This window comes from Pelobates fuscus, chromosome 1 (assembly GCF_036172605.1).
Source record: "Pelobates fuscus isolate aPelFus1 chromosome 1, aPelFus1.pri, whole genome shotgun sequence".
NCBI lineage: Eukaryota > Metazoa > Chordata > Amphibia > Anura > Pelobatidae > Pelobates > Pelobates fuscus.
In genome coordinates this window covers 53,220,755-53,247,518 of record NC_086317.1, presented here as the reverse complement: position 1 = coordinate 53,247,518, position 26,764 = coordinate 53,220,755, and the positions used below count along the sequence as shown (strand labels likewise).

At 36.2% G+C, this 26,764-nt stretch overlaps 1 protein-coding gene across 1 annotated transcript in view; it reads left to right on the top strand.

The window, feature by feature from the left end:
• ROBO1 (roundabout guidance receptor 1) overlaps nt 1-26,764 on the top strand; it is a 903,637-nt gene that overhangs the window by 108,828 nt on the left and 768,045 nt on the right. The gene's annotated exons all lie outside the window — the stretch shown is intronic.

Genomic DNA, 26,764 nt, shown 5'->3' with positions numbered 1-26,764 from the left:
CTCATAAAACAGATCTTTGGAAATAATAGTACTCGAAAAAACATGGCAAAATGCTACGCCCTTATAAGAGCGACCCCCAAAAATATAAGGTCTAAACAAATAAAAAGTTGGGAAAAAGAATGCAATATAAAAATAGACCCAACAAAGTGGGGGGATATGTTGATACAGTTAAAAAGAAATGTTCACAACGATATATTGTTTGAGACTCAGTATAAAGTTTGCTATCGTTGGTATTTAGTGCCAATGAGACTAAACAGAATTGATCACAATGAATCTAAAATATGTTGGAGATGTGGAAGCAATTTGGGAAGTTTTGTCCATATTTGGTGGAGTTGTGGATTAATTAGGAGATTATGGGACGAGGTTTTTAGAAAATTGTATGTTTGGGACAAAATTCTTATAGAACAATCTTCAGTAAGGGCCCTCTTACACCTCCAATGGCCAGAGTTATTAAAATACCAACAATTTCTGGTCTGCCATTCTTTTATGGCATTAAAGATATTGATAGCTAGGGGGTGGAAGAGCTCCGTGACAATTGAGTTCAAACACTGGGAGAAACAATTAAAACTTCAGATTAATAACGAGATAGGGCTTTTTAAGAGGAAGGATAGTGTACAGAAATATGAAATGGGGAAAAAGTGCTTAAAACTCTTAGAAACTAATGTGCAACAATAGTAATCTTTTGTGATGTATACACAGAAATGTTTAATAGATAAAAATGACTTTGTATGTTTAAATTCTATTGTAACTTGCTGCCTACTCCCACAAATGTAAGAATGCATGAGGTACGATGTATGAATGAACTGTGAAATATGTTTTAATGATTTAGTTTGGAGGACTGGATGTCTACTAATATTGTCGAAACTGTCTACATGTTTATATGAAATAATGTTTTGATATGATGAGAAAATTTTTTAAAATCAAATAAAGATATATTTGCAAAAAAAAAAAAAAAGGAAAAAACTGGGCTGCCCACTGCCAGCTTTGATAAGGCACAAATCCAGACAGTTTCTCAGATACGAGGTTTTATCTGCCACTACTCCCAAACAGAGTCAAATAGCTACGCTAAACTGGCAAAAGTGGAGGGACCTAGAAATACAAGACAAGTCAAATACGTAAATTGCAAGTCCTTTAGGGTAAATAACAAGCCACATAAGGTCTACAATTCTCGCAGACAACTTCCGAGCTTGATCATTGTACACCGTTGGAACTCTATCTATATGTTATCTATATGTTATAATTGTCCATAAGGAATTGATCCAAGAATAGCGATTGACAGTTGAATCTTGCCTATAGTTAAATCTTGTCACTAATTGATACTGAATAGATACCAGATTTTACCATCGTAAGCTGTACCCTTATCCTTAACCTTTGACGACATAATACGAAAAAGCTATCGATTCATGTTAACTTGTGAATAATACAATATGAACACCAGTGATGATGAATACCTGTACCACATATATGAACCTGCTGTTCCTTGTCACAGATTGTACTGTAAACCACTACTTTGTATAATTGTAAAATTACTTTAACGCCTGACATTTACATCCATCATGTCAACGTACTATATTGTGTATATATACCCTTCCCCCCCCTCTCCTTTTTTCCTTTCTGTATCCCTCCCCTCATTGCAATTTGAAAAATCAATAAAAATTCTAATTGAAAAATTAAAAAAAAAAAAAAACTATAGGTGTGAAAATTTTACCTTTATTTGCTATTTTAACCTGTGTGTGTCACCTTGTGTGTCTGAAACAGGGCCAAACATTCAAGGGTATGCACACTTTTCATCAGGGCCATTTGGGTGATTTCTGTTATCATTATGATTTAAAAAGGAGCCAAACAACTATGTGATAATAAATGGCTTGGTATGATCACTATCCTTCAATAAAATATATTTTTTTGCATGATCAGTCATATTTTTAAATTCAATGCCAAAATTTCACAATTTCTGCCAGGGTATGCATTCTATAAAATAAGGCATTGTGGTTCGTGTTTGCTAAAAATGTATCTCAGCTCCTTAAAAAATGAATTCTACATCCACTCTAGATTAAATCTTCATAAAAATACGCATTTGATACCAAAAACATTGGTAAAATAATGTAAAAGTGAAACAACTGAATAAAATAAGACAATAAAATCCAAGAATACTCGGTGCATTCAAATGATAAAAAGCTAATTCTCTAACCACACTTGTCAAATGCCAATTCTGCTGTTCAGGTTATCTGAAATTTTGCATCAAGGATATTGTCTAATGTGTTAATAAATCATTACAATAAAATGTTTTACCTGGAGTTTATTTTTCCATGGTCGATTCCGCTGATCAATATGGAAAACAAAATAGAGTTTATCGACAGCAAGTAGGACAAGTACGATGAATCAACTGGTGAAGAATTGTTTTTGTTCCTACCACTGTGATGATCTGTTAGCTGCAATGCTAACATTTACAATCTTGAGAAGCTGAAGTCAGAAACATTTGTAAAATACACACAAGAAATGCTTTTTTTCATCCAGAAATAATGGGGTAACTAGGAGCGATCGACATCTTCATCCTCATTCCGGCATGTGAATTAATATTACTAGCGCAGGAAGAAACCCCACAGGCCATTAAGTCCTCTTTGTTAAAACAGGGAAAGCAACTACACAAACCAAAACCACTAAACACAGAACTATAGTGAATTGAAAATGGAATTGAGAAACTTAGCAAACAATAAACTTTTTTCTCTGCAAATCCACTGTTGTTGCCTAAATTATGTGGTTTCCGCAACAATCCAGTACTTAGAGAATACAACCACCATTAGTTTGGCCATTATGCCATGTAGCTGGAGTAAAATTGTTTAGAATAGTGATGGTAGAACTCTTTGTCTGTTGGAAGACAGAAAAGAAATGTCTAACAATTCAATATTCTTTTAGTTGATCAAACCTCAGAGGAAGAGCCTTCAACTCAAACTTGTCCACAACAAGGCTGATTGACGGGTAAAAGTGCCAGGAAAACAATCTGTTTTCCTGTAACTGCAGGTCACCTCTCCCTCCCACCACCCATCCCCCGGTAGCTGAAGGGTGAAAACCCCTTCAGGTCACTTTCCTGAGACCCCGCTGATGTCCCACAGTGTGAGGATGTCCAGCGACGCTCTAGCACAGGTTTCCTGTGCTATGGACATGGAGGTGCCCTCTAGTGGCTGTCTAGTAGACAGCCACTAGAGGTGAAGTTAACCTATAAAAAAAACTGCAATAATTACACTTGCAGGGTTAAGGGTAGTGGGAGTTGGCACCCAGACCACTCCAATGGGCAGAAGTGGTCTGGGTGCCTGGAGTGTCCCTTTAAGTATAATATTATTCCATAGAGTTTTGGCATAAGTGAAACTAAAATAACTGCAAAGGTAATGTTAAGATTATATATGTATACAAATTACAGTGTTAAATGTAGAACTCAATTATACATTTTCATTTCGGATGTTAAGGAACAATAATGAAAAAGGATTAATATTGTGTTATATGTATATAACTCATTGCTCTCATGTTGTTAATTTATACATACATGCAACAACTGGCTGTTCTATTACCATTGATTATGGATTATTATTTTTAGCAATGTTTTAATGTGCATCTATGACTAGAGTCATATATTTCCTGCCTTGTGATCTTATTTGATAGATATTAATATGGGTGGTTTAATGACTCAATAAATCAGCAATTTTGACATTTCCCTCCTGTGATTGATTTTTTTCTCCATCATGTCTGATGGAAGTGTACTCTGCATGGCTCACCTCCTAGATGTTTCCTCTTTTCCCCTGGCCATGATGGTATTCACCAGGCCTTCTGTCATGTGTGTGGCACAGTGTCCCTGCTGATGCATTAAAGATCTGGCTTGCATTCGTGAGGACATTGAAAGGTAAATGTGTAGGGTAGTGTAGTGATACCAGATAAGGAGGTGTAATATTGTTCACCATCAGTTATATATTACAAACCAACAGGTATCTGTATTTGAAAGTGAAGATGTATTCTGTCCCACTTTTCTAGGTGTTAACTGGTCCGCATTAACATTCCTGATTAAACTTTAATGTTAAATCCTGTCTGAGAACCATTAACTCAACCTTGTCAGTTCTTAAACATAAATATTGCCAACTCCAATCGTATACCATGTTTGTGCCCCAGTCTGCCCTGACTATGAATACCTCCTGTCCTTTTTGGATAACAAATGATGACACACCCAGTCATTGTCTATGAATAACACCTTTCTGTAATGTAATGCTGAGCTTGCTTTTTGACTTCTGATTTTTCTTTTCTGAGTTTAAGAGTTTTGCCAATCCATATTATTTGTTCCTGAGCTTGTTTCTGTCTTATTCATAGGCTATCACATATGTGGTATCTTTGTTGGTCATTAGCAATTCCAAGGGCTAAATCTACAAAGTGACTGTTAAGGCTCAGTTAGGCTTCAGTCAATGTTGTGCTTTATCTAAACTGTATAGGTCTACCCTTAAAACAAAATACAAATGTAGTTTTAATCAATTATTTTTTTTTGTCAATACATTTTTTTTTTAAATTAACCCCTTAAGGACACATGACATGTGTAACATGTCATGATTCCCTTTTATTCCAGAAGTTTGGTCCTTAAGGGGTTAAAGGAAGCTCCATGCACCAATACGACTTGAATGCATTTGATAGATTTTAATGCTGTATATTTTTTGCATGCTCAAATCTTTATTGCTTATGCACACAATAAATAAATGCACACAGTCTCAGACTCAACAGCACTAAGTGAGCTGCTTCTAATTCATAGTCAGAGGTACTGCAAACTGGTAGTGATATCCTTACACTATGTCTCCCTGGGTGTCCTCTCCTCATGCAATTTGTTTTGTAGTTCAGATCATTGAGTGCTGTCAGTGTTTGAGTTGTGTGTATACCTTTTTGATAAGGAAGTCTTTTTATGCATGGACCCTGAGGAAGTCCAAATCAGAAGGACGAAACGCGTTGGACCGACCATACATATATTTTTATCTTAATTGATTTGAAAGATTTTACTTTACCTACTATATACAATAAAATCTGCTATTTTTCAACTTACCATCTGAAGTCCTGTATCTTAGTGGTGAACACTGATTAAGAAAGTGGATTACAGCCTGGGGAGGTACCCTATGAATGCCCATTTTCACTACATTCTCGTGAGTGCACCTAATTACAGTGCACATAATTTTTGTCATACAGATTCACACTATGTTCTGTGTATTCTTTTATTTTTAGATCATCAGCTGTTTCCCATTCCATTGTATATACATGTAGTGGAGCTCCAATAGCTAGAATAGGTATCTTCACTGTTCAGTCCTCGTAGCTAGAAGAAACAGTATAACAATCCAAGATCTTTTACCCCCAGCAACTAGACGACACATAGTTCTGTGAGTCAACTAATTTTGTTTTGGCCACACACAACTTTTATGCACAGATCCCTACATGGGGTCTCTCACACAAAAATACAGAGTTTTTCCTCCCGAGATCCCCTGTGCCACAGATAATTGTGTGAGAACAAACTATAACTCTCTCAGGAACTGAAAATTCTACAATAATTTAAAACACAGCAAAAATGCATTTTAATACATCAGAACCCCACAAAAGTCACATAGCTTGGATCTGAACACCCATTTTGAAGAAATATCATTCAGATCCCTTCGGTGTTTCGAGAACCCAAAGTTTTGGCCATTTGGCCACAAGGTGATGCCCCAAAACAGTTCCAGAGAAAACAAGGCAACGCCCGGTCATCTTTCGGGGGTTCTTGCACAAACACTGATGAATGCTCCTCCTGGCTTTTAGTGTACGAATGTTCCCCCTGTTCGGTAGTTTATGCCTCCTGAACACCGTTCTCATAACTGTTCAGGACAATGGAGGGCCAGTGATGCCAGTGTGCCGGGTGTTTGCAGGGTTGTGTAGCTGAAAATAGTTCCACGTGTTCGCGGAGACAAAATGGCCACCATTTGTTTACAAGTGGCTTCGGTTATACAAGCGGCGGCACACAGAGGAAACACTTTCCTTATCAAGCTATTTTTGGTTAACAGTCAGGGTTGTCGGTTGTTAGAAGGTGCGAACAAGGGGGCCACACAGATGGAGGTTCGGTAAACAAATGGAGATGTACGGACAGCCGAACAACAGGGAATAAAAGTATATAAAGAGCGTCCATTCCGCTACAATACATTTCGGTTGTTGTAAGATCGCTGACTGGGGAGTGATCTAAGGGAGGCTGACTATTTACGTATTGAATGAGTATAATTTGATTATCACCATTATATTGTATTTTTTGGTGAAGGTATATAGACCATATCTCTAGTTGCCTTAACAAAAAAGAAGACTTGGTAACGGATTTGATATACTCAATTTGGATCCAAGTGCTGAAGTTTATTTTTTCTTTTATTAAGATAAATATTACCCATAGTCTAGCACACGTACAGTTGTTTGGTTGTAAGGCATTATAAGTATTCAATAATCTATAATATTAGCTTAATAAAACCCTGATTTTACATTTTATATATAGTTTCTATGAATAGCTTTTCCAAAGGATGTTACTTCCCATAAACGTTTCTTTTTTACTAGTTTCACTATTAGATGAAATTGAGTTATGAATATATGTTTGAAAAATGTTTTGCTGTGAAAAATGTGCTCTTGCTAAATTTTCTAAATTTCACAGTCTTACAATATTCACACATTTAAGGAGCTGTAACTTTGCAAAATACTCAGGAAGTTCCACTCTGTTATCTTGGCTCCCAGGGAGATGCAGCAAAAAATGAAAGGCCGGTTTATAATTGTACAAACAATCCAACATGCAATATTTATGAGCAGTCAGATATTTATATCTAAAAAAAAATGTTTGCCCTGTTCAGATGGTTTTCAAATTAGTGTCTCTATTTCCTAGGACTTCAAAGGTATTTGGTGTTCCTTAGCAAACGTACTTCATGACGGTTGTCATCCTGGTGGCCTAGTATATTAACAGACATTAAACATTAACAATAGTAAAATACTCATTTCATGTTCTTTTTACATTTATGTCATCATGCTGTTCTAAACTAAATATAGAGATCAGCATTTTGCTTTTCTTATTTTTTGTGTAACAAAAAGTCACAAGGTTGTTCGCCAAACTGGGAGATGTGGACAATTGTCAAGGGAATTGTAAATTTTAGGTCAAAACAACTGAGCTGTAAAAATAGATGAGTTTAGGAGTATTTTGAACTAAATTTTGAAATTCCCTTGTCAGTTCTTCAGTTCTATACTAATTCTGGTTTAGTGTAAATCTAGAAAGTAATTTTAAACTAGGAGCTCATGTAAGATAGTTTTATTCCCTGATCTAAAAATCTGAAATGGACAAAGAACAACTGAACCTGTCTTCACCAGAATAACTTTTTACAAGAAAGCAAAGAGAGTGAGAGAGTGTGTGTGTATCTTGGATTATATTGCCAAAGTTATCAGTGAGCAGAGTGGCAAAATGAAGGGACATTGCTCCTCCATTTGGATGATACTAAGGGATGACTTCTTGAACAAGCAAGTAGCAATATATTTTATGTAAGTGGGATGTTCCTTAATTTCACTCCAATTTGTGGACACTAACCTGACAATCAAATGATCATGAAAAGGAAACAGAAGGATTGAACTGCAGCAGAGAGAGGAATTCCAGATTCAAATTCTTGGTACAATGGCTCAAAGAGGGTTAAAAAAACCAAGAAAACCTCTACATTATTAATTCAAAGTATTTGACTAAATTTTAATGACTCACATCCTTTTTCTTATTATTTATTATCATTATTTTATTATTATCCTTATTTATTTATTGCATAGTTAAGGAAATCAGTGTTTCTCAACTTTTTCAGCTTAGTACACCTTTAGACAGGTGCAAGGATTTTTACTGCTCCTGGCAAGTATACAGTTTGCCACCCTCTGATGTAACCCACATCTGCCTTCAGTCTATTTTTACTCATTTTTGTCTTTCTATTTTCTACCTTTGCCAATCTCTTTTCCTTCTTGCTCAAGTCTCTGTTTCTTAAATTCGTTCTCTCTGATTTATGTTGGGCATGGCTGTGTTCTTCCATTTACCAGTTACCTACTATTATTTACCCCTTACCCACGAGTTATTGCAGTCTCTCTCTGTGCCATTTCATCCTAACTAGCAAAAGACCCCCACTGGTGACATCACTGCTGGGAGTCCAGTGGCCACAGGAGGCAGGGGAAGTTATGTTATATTTACCAAAAACTGTCCCTCACAGGTGCCACCATGATCTTCTGCCCATTCCGCTTCAGCATCTGGCACTTCAGCTGCTATGAGTCAAAGTCAGAACTCTACTTTCATGCATGTGATCAATGGAGGTTCCCATGAGATTGCTGTATCCACCATTGATAAAACTTTTTTCCCCTACAGCTGTAACAGGTGACAGGACAATATTGACATAACGTAACTCCCCTTTTCTCAAGCTTGTCAAGCGTAGGAAAATATGGAAAGTCTCCACTTTGTCTCAGTATATCTTTTGACTGGGTTGAAAATTCATAAAGATTTAATTTTGGATATGAGGGTGACAGATCCTCTTTAAGACAGCATTTCTATATTAAGATAGCACTGTACACATGTATAAAAGAAAGTTTATAGTTTCCGTGGGAGGTTTTAGTACAATCACTTACAACTTGGATTGCAGGGTAAGTCACTAAAGTGAGAATTTTACAATTAATTACAGTTATTGCACACACTAGTGTCTTGGAGAGTAGGCTAGTCTTTGAATTAATGTTAGTTAAAGGGATAAAACCAGGAGTCTGTTGACAGTAGTACAGCACGGGGTCATATGTGAGTATGTCACAAGTCTCTCAGGAAATGCCATTGGCAGGAAATGTACAAGGCATATGCTTTTGGGTGCCATGTTAGACTTGTCGTGTTTTATTTCAATTATTAAATAAAGGTATAATTTTTAAACATGCTAATTAAGGAGTTTTTTTTTTCCCTCGCTGAGATATACAACTGTTTTTATTTTTGGAGTCTACACAACAATGACCTGTTTTGTAAATCAACTGCACAGAGCATTAAGCAATTAAATTGTTCTAAATTATTGCATTTTAAATAATGTTTCTCCAGTAAATTGTGGGTGGTATGTTCAGTTCTACTCAAGGTATGTTGAATTTGGACTCTTGGGTAGAAGCTATTAGTTGCCTATGAGTTATTAATTAAGCTCCTCTATTGATATTATAGTATATAGTTTATATTATAGTAATATGCTAGCTGGGTTGTTGGGGGTGCAGAATTAAAAATAATGTATCCATCAGATATGTAAATGATAAATGCATTGCCTTTGAAATGTTTTTGGAATTTACATTTTCCTCTGATTTTCATTTACTTTTACTCTTTGAATCGTAGCCAAATATCTTCTCGCCGGTAATTTGTGGATGCATTCGGTATGTTATTTTAAAAGGGTCTTTCAGGTTCAGCTTTTGTTCAGCTTTGTAAAGAACACGCTGGGACTTGTGTAGTTTTTGATCACTGTGGGTTCCAAGATTTCAATTCTAAAAGATCTGAAAAAGATTGAGATAATGTTGCAAAAGCGACAGCAGCCATTAAAAACAGTTATGCACAATAAAACTATTCTGTAAAAAGTCACGTTTATAGGCTAATAGGGCAGTGCACAATGCCTTGCCACCAGGTTGATACTTAGACTGGCGTGCCATAAATACCAATCAGAAAGTGCTTAATATGTACGAAGGGATTTGTATAGTTTCTGGTTTGTGTGTGCATATGACTGTAATCTGAAAATTCTCCATAAAGCTGTCTGAATATGCAGATATAGTTTATCTAGAATAAAGAATAAAAGATTTCATCAGTTCAGGCAAAAAGATTAGTGAGTTTTTTTCCCATGAATTAAATATTGCTCTTTTAGTACAGCTATCATCATACGCAAAAAGCTATCATATTCGAGCTGTGATCACATCTACTTTGTAGAATTTTGATGATCAAATATCTTCTAGGGTTTGTTGGAAAGTCTTAATTAAAATAATTGCATTACAAATAAAATGTATGATAATTGCATGTCTAAGTAATATGCAAAAATGATCCTGGGGGATGTTGTAAACTATTTTAGGGATTTTAGTTAAAGCTAAATCACCGTAAGGGAGGGAATGGTCCATACAGTAAAAAAAAAAAAAAAATTATATTAAAAAAATATATATTTATATATAACATAAAAAATACTCACACTTGCTCATTCACTAAACAGCGATTGCAAATCTTACAGAATGTAATAGCTTTATTTAAAAAAAACCTCACCTAGGCAAACAACAATGGGGGTTTAGTTACATCATATGACCATATATTGCATAATCCTGCAACAATGTCAATGTACCCCCATTCTTGGCAGGTTCTACTCTAGCAGCCTAATTTTGCTAGGTCATTTGTGGTGGTGGCATAAAAGTACTTTCAAATTCGACCAAACAAGATGTTTAAATCTAGCAGTTTTCCTAGCAAATGTATAGTTTTGGAGAAAACACCTATTTAAAAACAGATCTTTCTCCCACCAGTCAGTCAAATCCTCAGCATATACCCTATACCGAATAATTGACTGACAAGGGAAAGCAGAAAAGACCTTCCAGAGGTGCATGTGTGGTGGTTGCTATGGGAATGCATCCTAACTTTAATTACCCATGGCAGGTATAGTTTAAGCCAGCCACATAAGCTATCCTGAACTATTAACACATTGAATTTGTAGGTAGCGGCATATCATGATAGGTAAACAATGTACACAGGAACATCATTTTACCTGCTTCACAGATGTAAAAAGAGGTCACCATAAATGGCCTTATTGATTTAACTGTGGCTTGGGGACATTTGCAAGGGAAATTCAAATATTAGTCCAACATATCTAAATTATAAAAATTCTCTAAATCTGTTATTTTTTCTGGTTGGCTGTTTTGACGTAACATTTGCAATTCCTTTGACAATCCCTATATTTTTTTTTTTTTTACAAATATTATTAATATTATATTCTTCTCTAGTAGGGCAATTCCAGTTTAGTTTTTATGTAATAAATCTAAAAAAAAACAAAACAAAAAAAAACCTAAAAATATATTTGAAACTTTAAATGGAGACACTTTATCTTTGCTTGTAGAATCAGTAGCAATTCATGTTAAATCAGGCCATGGTAAATGGCACTTAGACTGGCAACATCTAAATGTTAATTGTGATGCAGTGAGTTATGGCCTTATGGCATTTGAATTTCCCCGCTTCATTTGTGCTAGCATTACATTTTGCCATCCCATTTCATTCTATACACTTCTCTTCTGATGACTGAATTGCAATTTCTTAAATTTTATGATTTTTCCAGACTCTTTGCTTTTTCACTCCAATGTTTGCCTTTTTACATCTCCTCTACCTCTCCCCCTTTCCTTAACAAGATTATCTCCCCCAGCTGTGCCTGTCACTACAGAGCCTCAAGTAATTGACACAGCATAACAGAGCACACCCAATGACTAATTGAGATACTGCTGATACCAGAATATGTAAAGTAATTGGCATCTAAAACTACCAAGTATATATGCCATGGGACTGGTTTTGCATGTGTGATGTCTAATTTGAAAACAAGTTTACACTTCAGTTTTTCTAATTGCCTGTGCCTCTGCATAATGCAATATTAAATTGTTCAGAGGGAAAACTTAAATTAGTACATTTGGTGCATAAAAAGAAAAATTCAAATCTTCCATATTATTCATGCGCAGGTATTCTCTAAAGTGGACACATTTATTTCGCATAAATTTATAAAAGAAGGGCTGAACATGTATTTATTTATATATATATTGTCATGTAGACCCTTTTCAACCCTTTTCTGCTTATCTATGTATCAGTGTTTAATTTCATCTATTTATCATAGAATCAGTCTCTTTGTCTTTGTGCCTCTTGTCACTTTATCTCCTTCTGTTTTCATGTCACTAATCTCCCATTTTTATCTGTCTCTTCTCCTATACCTTTCTTATTTTATTTTTCACTCTACTGTGCTGCCAGGCCTTTAACCCCTTAAGGACACATGACATGTGTGACATGTCATGATTCCCTTTTATTCCAGAAGTTTGGTCCTTAAGGGGTTAAAGGGACACTAGAGGCACCCAGACCACTTTATCTCGTTGAAGTGGTCTGGGTGTAAAGTCCCTGTCCCCTTAACCCTGCAATGTCAATTATTTCAGTTTCTGAGAAACTGCAATAGTTACATTGCATGGTTAACATCACCTCCAGTCGCTGGAATCAGGGAAGTACAGTAAGGGCTTATTAACCCTTACAATGCAAGGGGAGGCGTGAGGGAGCTACTGTGCTAGGAATACAATTTTGTATTTCTAGCACTGTAGTATGTCTCTAAGTGTAAATAAGGGTGCAGGTAGCCAGTGCCTCCCTGTAGTGTTGTTCTCAGTTCCAGGGCAGTATAGGGAATAAGAAGAGAGAATGTAATATAGTGTAGTATATTATATATTCCAGTTAAATGCAGAAAAACTAAATGCATTTACAGTTTTCTTAAGCTTATATTCAGCTTCAGATTTATGCACGTGGACAGAACAATCCCCGTCTATAGATAAAGTGGTGATCCTTTTGCTTGTTTGCAGATTTTTTGCCACAGTGTTCTTAGGTATTGTGCCAGAGTCTGGCAGTCAGATGTCCTCAGTATACAGAAGAGGGAATAAAAAACAGAATAAAGTGCTCTTTGTATGCATTTTAAAACAATAAAAGCAAATAAAAAAGAGGTATACTCACAAACGGAGAGAAAGTATAGGTCTTGCTCAATCCAATAGGCATAGGTGGTATAATCCCCACCAAGGACATTGCTGCATGAGTACTCCCTTTAAATGTGATTGCACTACAATATTTCATCCCTCATACCCCATGGTAATCTACAATGATTCCCTGCAGCACAGATTGACCCAGAAATCATTCAACATCTATAGTTCTTCAGGAATTCTTATCAACTCCAGGCTGGTGAACACAGTTCATATGCCCACCTGACAGACAGACCCAGCAGTGGGAAAGTGTGGGAATACTGCATTTATAGATGGTGGATCAGATATGCATACCCCATTATTCAGTTCCTCTCTAAATGTAAATGGTCTGTATATGTTTATTTAAATTGATGATAAACAAAGTTTTATACTAGGATAATGCTAGACTCCATAAGGACCTTCTGTGGTCCTTGAATCTTTAATTGGACAGCCATTTGCCATTTAGTTTGCATTATTTTAAAATGCGGTACTGTTTTGACCACCTTGTGTCTGTTCACTCCTCTATCTGAAGATGTCAGGAAATATCAGCTATGAACAAGACAGCAGGAATGTATTAATATGGACGAATAATCATGTAGGTCAAGTCTGTCCTCAGTGAAACAAGATTTGGAAAGGTGACAGGTCAATTAAAAAAACAATAACACACCATTAATTCTCATTAGCCACTTTATTTAATGAAGCTTTTTAATAAAGAGTAGGAACCACTTAGGCCCCCAGAACTGACTGAAATTGGTCATATATAGGTTAGATTTTGGCAGCATTCCTCGGTAATGTTAGCTCTTTTTGACAGCATCATACAATTCTTGCATGTGTTTTGTTACACTTTCATGCTGAAACCATCATCCAAAATATGCACTAATTATTCCTATGTGAACACCAGCTCACACCTACAATACTGTGAACTACTTATTGTTGAATTGGATGGTATGCTCTATATAATGTATATAACTTTTTAATAAAAAGTTATTTGGTAATTTTGATATATTTAAAGATTGCTACTTGAAAAAATATATATATATATATATATATATATATATATATATATATATATATAGAGAGAGAGAGAGAGAGAGAGAGAGAGAGAGAAAGAGAGAGAGAGAGAGATTAGATTGGATTAGCCATATTAGTCCAGTAGACAAAATGCGAAAATGTCAGAGTATTGCAGTATGCAATGATACCTTTTTTATTGGACTAACATATTTCAAAGACAAGCTTTCGAAAGTTTTTCTCTCTTCTTCAGGTCTGAAGCAATACTGATCAATCTGATAGAGTTTAACACTTAAAACTACTGATGTTAGGGAAGGGGAGGGAAGGGGAGGGAAGGGGATGAGTGGGGTATCATAAATAGCAGAGGATGTGCCTGAAAGTGAAAGGTGCAAGTTGGCTGAGAATAGTCAGAAAAAGTAAATAAACAGAGGATAGTCAATAAGCTAGTTGAAAAGAAAAAAAACACAAAAAAGAAAGAAAACTGCAGAGCAGGGCACGCAAGTAAATAGCTGCATATATGTATGTATATAACTTGATCCAAAAAAGGTGAAGCAAGAACACTGAAAAATAACTATATAAGACATTAAGATGTGTGTTTATATAAAGTTTTGGTTGTGTGTCACAAAGCCATAATCTACATTTAGTCCTTCATTTCTGGTGTTGAAATGTGTGATCATTTTCATCTCAAATGTCTTTCGTTGATGAGAGTCTTTGAAATTCCCTTTAAGAATTTTAATCCTGAGGTTTTGGATGGAGTGACCAGTCTGGGTTAAGTGATGACAAACAGGGGTACAATATCCATTTTTCTTGTGGTTCATGATTGAGTGTCTTTGTAGATTCATTCTGAGATGCAACTTAGGACCAGTTTCTCCAGTGTAGCAACCTTTGTCATACACTGTACATTGTATCATGTACACCACATTCGTAGATGTGCACAAATATGATCCCTTAATGTTGTGTGATTTGTTATTGTGTCTGGCTGTGTTATTGCCACATATATGTTGACACAGTTTGCAGAGTGATTTGTTGCATTGTACAGTGCTCCTGTTCTGTGGTCAATTTGCTGCGAACCAATCTCTGTCTCAGGTTGGGCGGTTGTTTGAATGCTAGTATAGGGGTTCAGGAAATATTTCTCTCTGAAATTAATGGTTGTAGCTCTTTAATAATTTTACATACTCCTTCTAGAGCTGGGTTGTATGTAACTATTATAGGGATTCTTTTTTTGTTTTACTTTTCGTTGTATTGTAGGAGCCTTTCCTGTGGTGTTTTTAGGGCAAATATTTTTTTTTTAGATATTGTCCTTTCCTTGTAGCCCTTTTGCCTAAATGACTCGGACAGTGTACTCAGGTGCTGATCTCTGTCTTTTGTGTCAGAGAAAATGCAGTGATATCTGAGAGCCTAGCTGTAGATGATACTTTGTTTGGTGGGATGGGAATGGAAGCTGGATATGTGGAGGTAGCTGTACCTGTCTGTGGGTTTTCTATGTACAGACATGCCATTGGTGACAGTTATTGTGCAGTCCAAGAAACTCACACTATGATTTGAAAAGTTCATTTTAAGGTTTATTGGTGGGTGGAATTAATTGAATGATTTATGGAAGTCTATAAGGCTTTCTTCTCCTTCTGTCTTGAGGGGCTGTGTACATAAAAATCATCTACAGCCAGACTATCAAGTATCACTGCATTTGCTCTGGCACAAAATATAGAGATCAGCACCTGTGTACACTGTCAGAGTCATTTAGGCAAAATGACTACAAGGAATTGACAATATCTAAAATAATATTTGTAACATCCCAGAAAAAGCTTCTTACAGTACAAAGAAAAGGAAAAAACAAAACAAGAATCCCTCTAGTAGTTACATAATTTTTACTTTTTCAGAGTTACAGAGTTTTACTTTTTCTCTTCACTATGCCACTGTGGATAATGCCATACAAGCAATCCTAAGGGCTGGTAGGGCAGCATGGCTAAGCAAAACCGATATCACAAATGCCTTCAGATTACTACCCATTCATCTTTCTTTATGGCATGTTGACGGGGTTAAGTGACGAGAAAAATATTACTTCGCTACTAGACTCTGTACTAGACTGTTCGGAGCAAAAAGTAGCCCTAAAATCTTTGACACATTCTATGACTCTATGCTGGATTCTCTTAAACATTGCTAGAGACAAAAGATGGTGCAATATGTCTAGTACAGATGGACAAGTAATTAAACAACAGGATCTAATGTAGTTCTACTCGCATGCAGTAGAGCTTGAACCAGCTCTAGTATGAATGGCGTACAGCGGTATAATCCCCGCTTATAGGATGCGTGTAGAGTGGTAAGATTTGTGCCAATATGTAGACCATAAGACAGAAGAGAGACAACTGATAGTGCTCGCTGTATAAAATTATATATAGGAGTATAAATAATAAAATGTGTACTCACATATGATTGAGCAGGTGGATTGCTCAATGACTCAGGTGTGAGTGGTATAATCCCCACCTAGGATTTCTTGGAGTAATACTCAGCAGGAAGAAATAGAATCAGAATACTAAGCAGCAATAGTGAAAAAATAATAAAAGCGAAATAAAGAAGTAAAAATGGCACAATCAAAGTATATTAAAAGTAGCCAAAATACCTTTAATTGAATACAGAGCAAAATTATAAAATATCCACGAGAAATTTTTAAATTTCACCTTTTTCTCTTCACTATGCCTCTGTGGATAATGCCATACAAGCAATCCTAAGGGCTGGTAGGGCAGCATGGCTAAGCAAAACCGATATCACAAATGCCTTCAAGTTACTACCCATTCATCCCTATTTATGGCATGTTCACGTGGTTAAGTGGCGAGAAAAATATTACTTCGCTACTAGACTCACGTTCAGAGGAAAAAGTAGCCCTAAAATATTTGACACATTCTATGACTCTATGCTGGCTTCTCTTAAACATTGCTAGATGTCACATGGTCATACACTCTCTGGACGACTTTCTAATGGTGGAAGACAGTAGAAGTGCACCTATAAGTTTAAAAAGAACTCCAGCACTGTTTGCGACACTTGGTGTTCCACTCTCACAAGACAAAACCACTGAACCCACCACTAGACTTATTTTTCTTGGCATCATGCTAGATTCCAATGCTATGCAGGCCAGTCTTCCCGAGGATAAACTCCAATGCATTCACAAATAATTAGCCAAGTTAGGTATTTGTACACATAAGGACCTACAATCCTTATTAGGTTCATTAAACTTTGCAATATTTATTATGCCTCAAGGGAGATCTTTTATATCTAGACTGCTATGCCTGTTACCAGGTCTGTTGGATGTCAGTACCATGAGTTCAGATCCTCTGGCTAGGGCAGATCTGGTCATGTGGCAAGAATTCCTTACACACTGGAATGGGATCTTGATGTTCATTCCTCCAGTATCCGACAAAACCCCATTTTTTGAGTTTGCAGCAATTTAGAATAATCACTGGTTGAGGGGCTACTGGCCTAAAAAGGCACTTGAGTTGCCTTCCTTTTGAGAAACATCCACTCTATTTGAAATCTACCCCATAGTAGCAGCTGTATTCACATGGTACTTGTCATGGTCAGGTATGGCAGTTAGATGTTATACTGACAACATGGCGGCATGCAAAATAATTAATAAGAGTAAGTCATCTTCATTGACTATTATAAAGTAAGTTCGCAGGTTGACTTGGTTGGCAGCCTCACACCAGTTTTTTCTTTTCTGCAAACACATACCAGGATACAATAACTCATCTGCTGATGCATTATCTAGTTGCAAATTTCCGGAATTCTTCACGCTACATACATCTACTAACAAACACCCAACCTATACCCCGGATTTCAACAACCTAATCCTGGATTAACCAATTTATTGGCCCATATCTATAAATTCAAAGAAAACCTATAACAGCTTTGGTCATTTACAAGCGATGCTCAATAGGATATAATATACATGACTGTTCAATTCAAACCATGGTAGCATTTGACGCATTTTGCCACCTTCATCTCAAGCTACCACACAACACTATCAAACTCTATTTAACAAGTGTAAAATACCATATCATGACCACCATGCCAAACCGTGACCCTTTTTATCATCTAACCAAATCCGGAACACACTAAAAGGCAATAACAAACTAGATCACCACACTAACCAGAAAAGGCTTCCAATAGACTGAGCAAAGTTCCGGGTTTTATCTGATATGATATATACACAACCATTCAAACCACATACCAACATGGTCCTAAAGACTTCCATGTACATAGCTTTCTATGTTTGTTTGAGACCCAGGGAATTCACGATTACTTCACAATCAGACAGTAATTTGTGTCAAAAGGTGAATGACTATTATATTCTTTCGTTAAGACATTCTAAAAACAAACAGTCTGATCGCCCATTGGAAGTCCCCTTCTACCCTACCGAGAATCACTGGTGCCCGTTCAAAGTTTTGGACACTTATCTACACCACTTCAGAGACACATCCATAAATTCACCACTGTTCACACTATGCATTAATTCATACTATTTACACAAATGTTTGACCCTGCTATATGTATGCTGCAGCATAGTCAGGATTCATCTGGGCTGGTAATGTTTCATCCGGCTTCAGTTTTGGAATTTTTGGCATAATTTTACCAATGTAGCATTATCATCATGTTTTATAATCAAACTCTGTGTGGTCTTCTATTGCAGTAGCCCATCTACTTCAAGGTTCAGTGCATTGTATATTCATTGATGCTGTTCTACACACCAGTGTTACAGAAAGTGGTTTGATGCGTTTCCTGCAGCTTGAATGACTTTGTCCTTTCTCATTAACATAGTGTTTTGCCCAGAGAACCACTGATCACTGGACTGAACTGCTGATCACACCATTTTCTCTAAATGCTAGAAACTGCAGTATGTGAAAATCACAGGAGGTCAATTGTTTTTGTGATGCTGGAACCACTTAGATAATGTGTATTTCCCAGTCTATTGCTTGGCTGAACAACTACCAAAAGCTCTTTACAATATCCTTATTGCATCATATACTGAGTTTCAACAACATCATTCCCTGATTTCATTGATAGTGCTATTAAATACTGCAAGATGAATATTCCATCAGTTTGCACCAGCCTAATGACACAAAAACACCTTCAGTGACAATGTTACTTTTGCCTTAAAAAAATAATTGATTCTGGAACTGTGTATTGTGTTATTTCTTTGTAATGCCTTGTGGTATCTTACATAGAAATGTTTATAATAGAACAGTTTGATAAAGTTTGATATAGACCCGGTAGGGTCGAAACGTTGCGTTGGCCCCGATAAAGCTGCAAAGCTGCTATTTTTGTTATCCCAGAGTGTCTGAACCGTTATTTATTCTGCATATCTTGAAAGGGAGGCCTGGCCAGCCCTGGCTTCAGAGCAGATAAAATAGAAAGGTGAACAGCGCTAAAGATCAGAAATTGTACATACGTTTAGTAGAAATACTGGCCAGCGGAGTAACTTAAAAAAAAGGAGAAACAAAGATACAAATAATGGTACAGTATGTATGAACGATATAATTCCACAAGAACAAATGGGTTATATTCACACTCACACTTTGAGGAGCTATATCAGCTCGGTGTTAAGAGCTTGGACGGAATAATCCCCGTCTATGGATTTCTTGAGGTTCCAGATCGTTGGTGAGTTTATAGGTGTAAGTATTCGTGATATGAAAAACAAGAGTAAAATACGCCACATGGTCTAGTACGTAAATATAAAATATTGTAGTAAGAGTAGATGATCCTACTTACATATACTAGAGCAACGACCTGCTCTAGTTTGGAGAATTTCAGGTGGAATAATCCCCACCTCGGGATATAGTGGACCCAGGTATAGCAGCAAAGCAGTATTAAATAGGAAGGAGGACAAAAAAAATATGACTGGATAGTTTAAAAATTATATATACTTTAACCCCTTAAGGACACATGACATGTGTGACATGTCATGATTCCCTTTTATTCCAGAAGTCTGGTCCTTAAGGGGTTAATACAATAAGTAAAAAGTGAATAATACACTATAAAACCAGTCCTGTATAAAAGTCCAAAATTTTATAATTTTTAAACTATCCAGTCATATTTTTTTTGTCCTCCTTCCTATTTAATACTGCTTTGCTGCTATACCTGGGTCCACTATATCCCGAGGTGGGGATTATTCCACCTGAAATTCTCCAAACTAGAGCAGGTCGTTGCTCTAGTATATGTAAGTAGGATCATCTACTCTTACTACAATATTTTATATTTACGTACTAGACCATGTGGCGTATTTTACTCTTGTTTTTCATATAACGAATACTTACACCTATAAACTCACCAACGATCTGGAACCTCAAGAAATCCATAGACGGGGATTATTCCGTCCAAGCTCTTAACACCGAGCTGATATAGCTCCTCAAAGTGTGAGTGTGAATATAACCCATTTGTTCTTGTGGAATTATATCGTTCATACATACTGTACCATTATTTGTATCTTTGTTTCTCCTTTTTTTTAAGTTACTCCGCTGGCCAGTATTTCTACTAAACGTATGTACAATTTCTGATCTTTAGCGCTGTTCACCTTTCTATTTTATCTGTCCATTTATCACAAGGTAGAGGGAACACCTTGTTGGTGAACTGCTGCTCACCCTTGAGAAGAGAGCGCTTATTACCCTTTTGCATCTGGCTTCAGAGCACTTGGGTTATTTGGTGAGTATATCTCTACTATAAGAGAACAAGTGGCATATTATTATCACTGTTATTATTATTGTTCTAGTAATCTTATTTGCATATTTATATGTAATCCATTTTTATGTGCAAGTCGTGTTCTGTCTTTCTATCAGTAGTATGTTTACAGTCTGTCTTAAATAATGGATATATATTAAAAAAACAAACAATATATATATATATATATATATATATATATATATATATATATATATATATATATATATATATATATATATATATATATATATATATATACCGGTATATATATAATCTATGGCATTACATTTGAAATTCAGCAAGAGAATACGGGTATCAAAACACTTTAAAACAGGAAATTACAGGAAACAGGAAATTACCAGAAGTTGAGTTGAAATGTAAATATGATTAAATAATGTGAATGCTTTCATTTAACTATAGTGATTTTTTTTGTAATGAATAAAGAGATTCCATTTCTAACAACATGCATGCACATTGAGATTAATCTATAAAGTACAATTCTGGAAATATTCTAAAAGTTAATCAATCAGCAAGAGCATCCCATTATTTTCCGTGGAGGTTGGTCTACTTTAAAAACATTACATTTTGTGTTACAACCTTTTTCACACTTACCTCACTCAGGATGGATCAAGTTTGCATTTCTACAGATGAATTCCTTACATTATTGTATATTATTCCCCCTCACATCCCACAGCTTTTAAGGTACACTATAGTCACCAGAACAAAGAACCACAGCTTATTGTGTTTGTTCTGGTGAGTAAAGTCTAGCCATGCAAGCCTTTTGCTGTAAACACTGTCTTTTCAGAGAAAAGGCAGTATTCACATTACAGCCTAGGGACACCTCCAGTGGCCACTGAACATTCCTCATAGATATGCATTGATTCAATGCATCTGTATGAGGAGTTGCTGATTGGCCAGGGAGGCATTTGGTACTGCCCATGGCCTGCCTCCTTAGCTGAGATCATCAGAATTGACAATCTCAGCCAATCCAATGATTTCCTATGTGAAAGCATTATGATTGGCTGAGATCATCACTTCTGAGCCAGCACCAGCAGACTGGACTAAAGATAAGATTTTACGATATTTAAGGGGACAAAGGGGAGCCAGGGGGCTAGATAGTGCTTTAACGCTATAGGGTCAGAGATAATGTTTGTGTTCCTGACCCTATAGTGTTCCTTTAAATATGCTATAAAAACTCACCTATTCATAGACACAGACCACCCTTCTAATTGCCCATATAGAATCCTATAGTCATAATAATGTTTTTCATCCATCCTCTGTGTTAGCCATAACTTCCTACCATATATTACCCATCTCTTTCTCTTTTTGTCCTTATCACTCTATCATCCTTCTAGATTGCAATCTCACAAGAACAAAGCCCGCTATCCTTCTGTACCAGGATATGTGTATGTTAAAGTATTATCTGTTAAATACTGACTTTCCGGTAACCCTGTTATATCGTACATCAATATAGAACCTGCTGGCACTCTATAAATAATAATAATATCGTAATGTTAAAAAATTCTCATAAGTACTATAATTCTCAGGCTTTATTATACTTTTTTAAATTCATGTACATTTATGTTTATTTCAAATAAAAAATAGCTGTTTATTTTAAACAAGCATATATCTTTAAAAAGAAACTGACAACGGTGACTTTGTTAATATAACATTTTTGTCAGCATAAAATAAAATCAATAAAATACACATACGTGTTCTAATTGAAGCTATAAAATTGCATGAAGAAATGGTTTACCTTATATATGTATCCTGATTTTAACATATTATTTAGAAAAAAATATTGACAAGCTATCTGACAAGTAATAAAAAAAGATGATTGAGGAGTCTTTGAGAGCATATACAAAATTGAAAGTCTCTGCAGTTTTACATTTAAAAGCTGCATTAGTAAATTAGCCATAAAGCTTTCTAAATTGCTAACACTGACAAATATTTAAATTTTTGTTCCTGGAAAACCATTCAACAGAGAATAACTTTGTCATCTACTTAATGCAATGTCCACTAATCATGTACAACACCGTATACAGTATTAGGCTCTTTGTTCTTTTAATTACTGCTTATACAATTTATTCTTCATGTCTCAATCTAAAGTTATACCATCAGCTGTGACTATTTATGTTTTACAAAGACTATCTCCAGGCATGTCCATGGGCATCAGGGGGAGCTTTACTTATAAAAAAGCTTCTCAAACCACTATTATCTGGTCTCCTGGCAGATGAAGTCTCCAGGAGACAAGTCATATTTATTTTCTTAAGGATGTGTACAGAATGAGCATCTATGAAAGATACTTCAGAGATTATTATAGACTTAACTTGCTCATTGTATGAGGAGTTGCTTGTTCCCATCAACTGGCAATTGGGGACTGATGGGAAACAGTGAGATCAAATGGAAACTGAAGCAATGCATTTTGCCAAATGCCAAAAATGAGTACATCCATAAAACAAAATAGGACCTAGATTATTTAATTTTTCATTTTCATTGCATTGAAAGTCCAGCAAAATTCAAATGCAATGTATATTTGTTTTTCCTAAACATTCAAATAATACATAAGGAAAGACTGGAAATACTATACAAGGTTCAAAGGCTAAACAAGGTTCCAATTTTAGTTTCCTGGCTTTCCAGAGCAGGAAGCAAACTCAAAATTGAAGTCAGTGCTCTTAGGTAAGAAACAGACAAGCTAAACCGCACTGTTTCTGTTGTTGTTTATTACAATCTATCCTTCTGAATGTGCAAAGCAACATTTCGACCAGTGTGGTCTTTATCAAGCTTGATAAAGACCACACTAGTTGAAACGTTGCTTTGCACGTTCTTGTGACAATAAATTGCCTGAAATTGAACCTTTGGAGTGCCCTTATCTTTTCTTTTGAAGTATTACATTTGGGATTTGGTGCTGAACCCGGATCTGGTTGCACCCTGGTTCTAAGGTTGGACGATTGAGTGCAGTTCCTGTGTTACATTGAGGATTAGCACTAACAATAACATTTTATTTTACTTTTATTATAATTTATTTTAATTTCTGTCTAACTCTTCACACTAAGTAGCCCTTACATGGACCCTAATTACCCCAGTACTAATAAGCCCCTAAACTCAGTGTCAGCATTAAGACCTAATTCATTAAGAAAATCACTGTAATATTTCTAAACTTTGAAGAAAACAAAACTACTACAAAGTTGTTTAAATTAAGCTTGACATTTAGAACATTAGATTTTAAATGTAACAGTTTTAGTAGACACTCAGGAGAATAAGTTCACTGTATTTGTATTTGACTACATTATCCAGATGGGACTTAATTCTCAGTAGAATTTTAGAGTTCTCCGATGTCTTTCCTCTGAAAAATTATACATATTTTATGGGTCACTTTAACACCTTCCCCTCTCTTTGCATGAACTCTAAAACTGATTATACTGAAGTGACTTGAAAATGTAAACATGGTAAATATGTAAATAGGGTAAATGTGGTTTGTGCTAAATTTTAATAGTCAATAATTACTTCAATAATACATTAAGTTAACATAATATTTGGCTGATGGTAAAACAAATGCACATTTTTCTACCCTTTGTTGTAAATTCAAATAGCATTGCAAAGTAGAGATGTCAATGTATTCATAAATGAATGGCTATATTCTGGATGCGTCTGTATTAATATTTTCTGAAACTTAATACTGTTATTTCAAATCACTCAGTAAGAAGCAAAACTAGAGATGGTTTTACACATCACGTTTCCGTGACCTCAAAATTCAAGGTACCCTCTACTCCCACCTCTAAAAAAAATCCTAAATAAAACATAAAACAACAGATAAAGTGAGTTTAATGAATTTCATAACTGAACATTGCAGGCATAAAACATCTTAAAACATACATTGATATTTAACAACAGCATTTGTATAAATGTGCAGGGCCAGTGCAAAGAATTTTGGCTACAAAGTCGAAGATGCATTTTCCTGCCACCACCCAAATGTGTCGTCACATAAAATGTTTCCATAACTTTCTCCTGCGCTGAAGAACAAGATGTGTACCACTGGAATGTCTTGGTGAAAATCATATAGGTTGTTTTACATATAAGCTGAGAAATATCCCTTAGATCTATTGAACACTTTACCCATCTGAGGGAGCTAGCCCTGCCCTGTGACATGATGAAGACTGCCATGCTACTTGACTTAATGCAGACACAGACAGAACTAATGTTCGATGCATTTGTTAATGGTGGAAGGAAACTAAGCAATATAGCGTCCCGGTTGACTTCTAACAGCCCATTGTGGATTGTGATGTTTTAAGTGACAATGCCTTATTTTTACCTTCTATAGTCATCTTTAGCCTGTATTCAATACATCAAAAAAAGTCATATGGGAAGTATAGGGAAGCTCTGGAACTCATGAGTGTGAGCCCGTACATTGTAATTTACATAACAGATAGCAAGATGTGTAAGATTTATTATTATAGATTGTTTTATTGCGTTGAAGAGCTGCTGTACCAGTCTTTGGTTTTTATTTTATTGTTATATTAGTTTTATCTATTTTGTTGGTGTATGATAAGTTATTAGCCATTTTAAATTATGTTTATACATACATCATCCTATTGTTTTATGTTATCACTAAAGAATTTCTAAACATCCCTACAGGAACAACACTCTTATAATACCAAGTTCAGTCAAATCAGTTTTTCTATACTGTGTATGTTATAACTGTGTATTATCTGATCCTTTGTGATGCATTTATTTGGAAGTACATTATACATTTTACGTAGCCTCCTTTCTGAGCAGCATTTTTGATTTGGGTTGCACTACACACAATCTTTGCTGCTGCTATTATTTCACTAAACATACTGTAATAGGACCTTCTTCTTCTTGATTCTTGTTATTTTAGCAACACCAAGCAACAGAAATATTTGCAAGAAAAACCCTTGAGCCAGTTATTTTGTCAGTTAGACTTTACTAGTGCCATCTGACCCTTGCAACCTCTCCTGTCCAGAAAGTGCAAAGATGGCAGTTGAGACAGCTCATCAATATTATCCTGTGCCTGATATCTCCCAGAGTTCCGTTGACAAACACCACTGGCAATTGCAGCGAATAAGTATAAAACTGTAAGGACATGAAGGGGTGCTGCCCTGCAACAGCACTGTCCCTTTAAGTGTGGGAACCAACTTAGCAGAGAAATAATTCTAGGACACGATAAATGGAGTAATAAAGAAAATTTATTAAGGCAAACCAAAAGGATATAGATATATATATATATATATATATATATATATATATATACACAAAACAAAATATGACAATGCCACAAATATATAAATATATACAATAACCCAATATATACAATAGAGCAGGCAGAGTCCACAATAGTCCTAGGCAAAGGTAAAGGCTTAGTCAGGTTAGTGCAGCCACCAAGTACAAAATGAACATCAAGGGGCAAAGTCCTAAGCAGGTCACACAGAAATAATGCAGCAAGGTCAGAATCACTGGAGAAGGAGTCTAGACAGGAACACTGCAGGCGAACACTGGAACAGGAGGCACAGGACACAGGACCATAAGGACATCGGAACACCGGATCAGGAAACACAAGATACTCAGGAAACAAGACACAGGAGACAGGAAACAGGAGACAGGAGACAGGAGCCAGGAAACAGCAGGTACAGGGTCAAGGATAGAGGATAATGATCTGACAAGGAGTGAGGGGAGAAACCAGAATATATAGGTGCTAAACAAGGGCCAGGTGTAGTGCCTAACGAAAGGAAATGAGAAACAGTGCCAAACAGAAAGAGTGGTGAGTGCGAGTACTGCACGAGGGCATATTGACTAAGGAGTGTCGTGACAGTACCCCCCCCTCAAGGAGCGACTCCCGGCGCTCCAAAACCCAAAGATCCCCCACGGGTGACAGAAGAAAATCAGGACCACCCAACCAGTAGAGGAAAACAAGGAGGAGGCTTAGGAGGAATGAGAGGTGGACAATCCCATGGGAGAAACCAACGAGGCAGAATAGAAACATACAAAAGCAAGGACTGTAGAGTAACATTTAGCAATAGAAGGGCAGACACAGAAGGTAAAGGCACATAAGATAAGAAACACTCCATACCAGTGACCGACAAATGTGTTAACCCACTAGATCTGGGACTATTGCTAGTAACCGGTTCATCACTCAGAAGTCCTGGGTCTGACTTGGTCTCTGGCTTGTGGGATCCTCGGAACAAAGACTGCGATGCAACTTCAGTCGAAGGGAGCACAGTCTCTGCGTAATCTTGGGTAGGCACCACTGGAACCAAACAAGGAGAATCCCCTAAATAAATAGGTA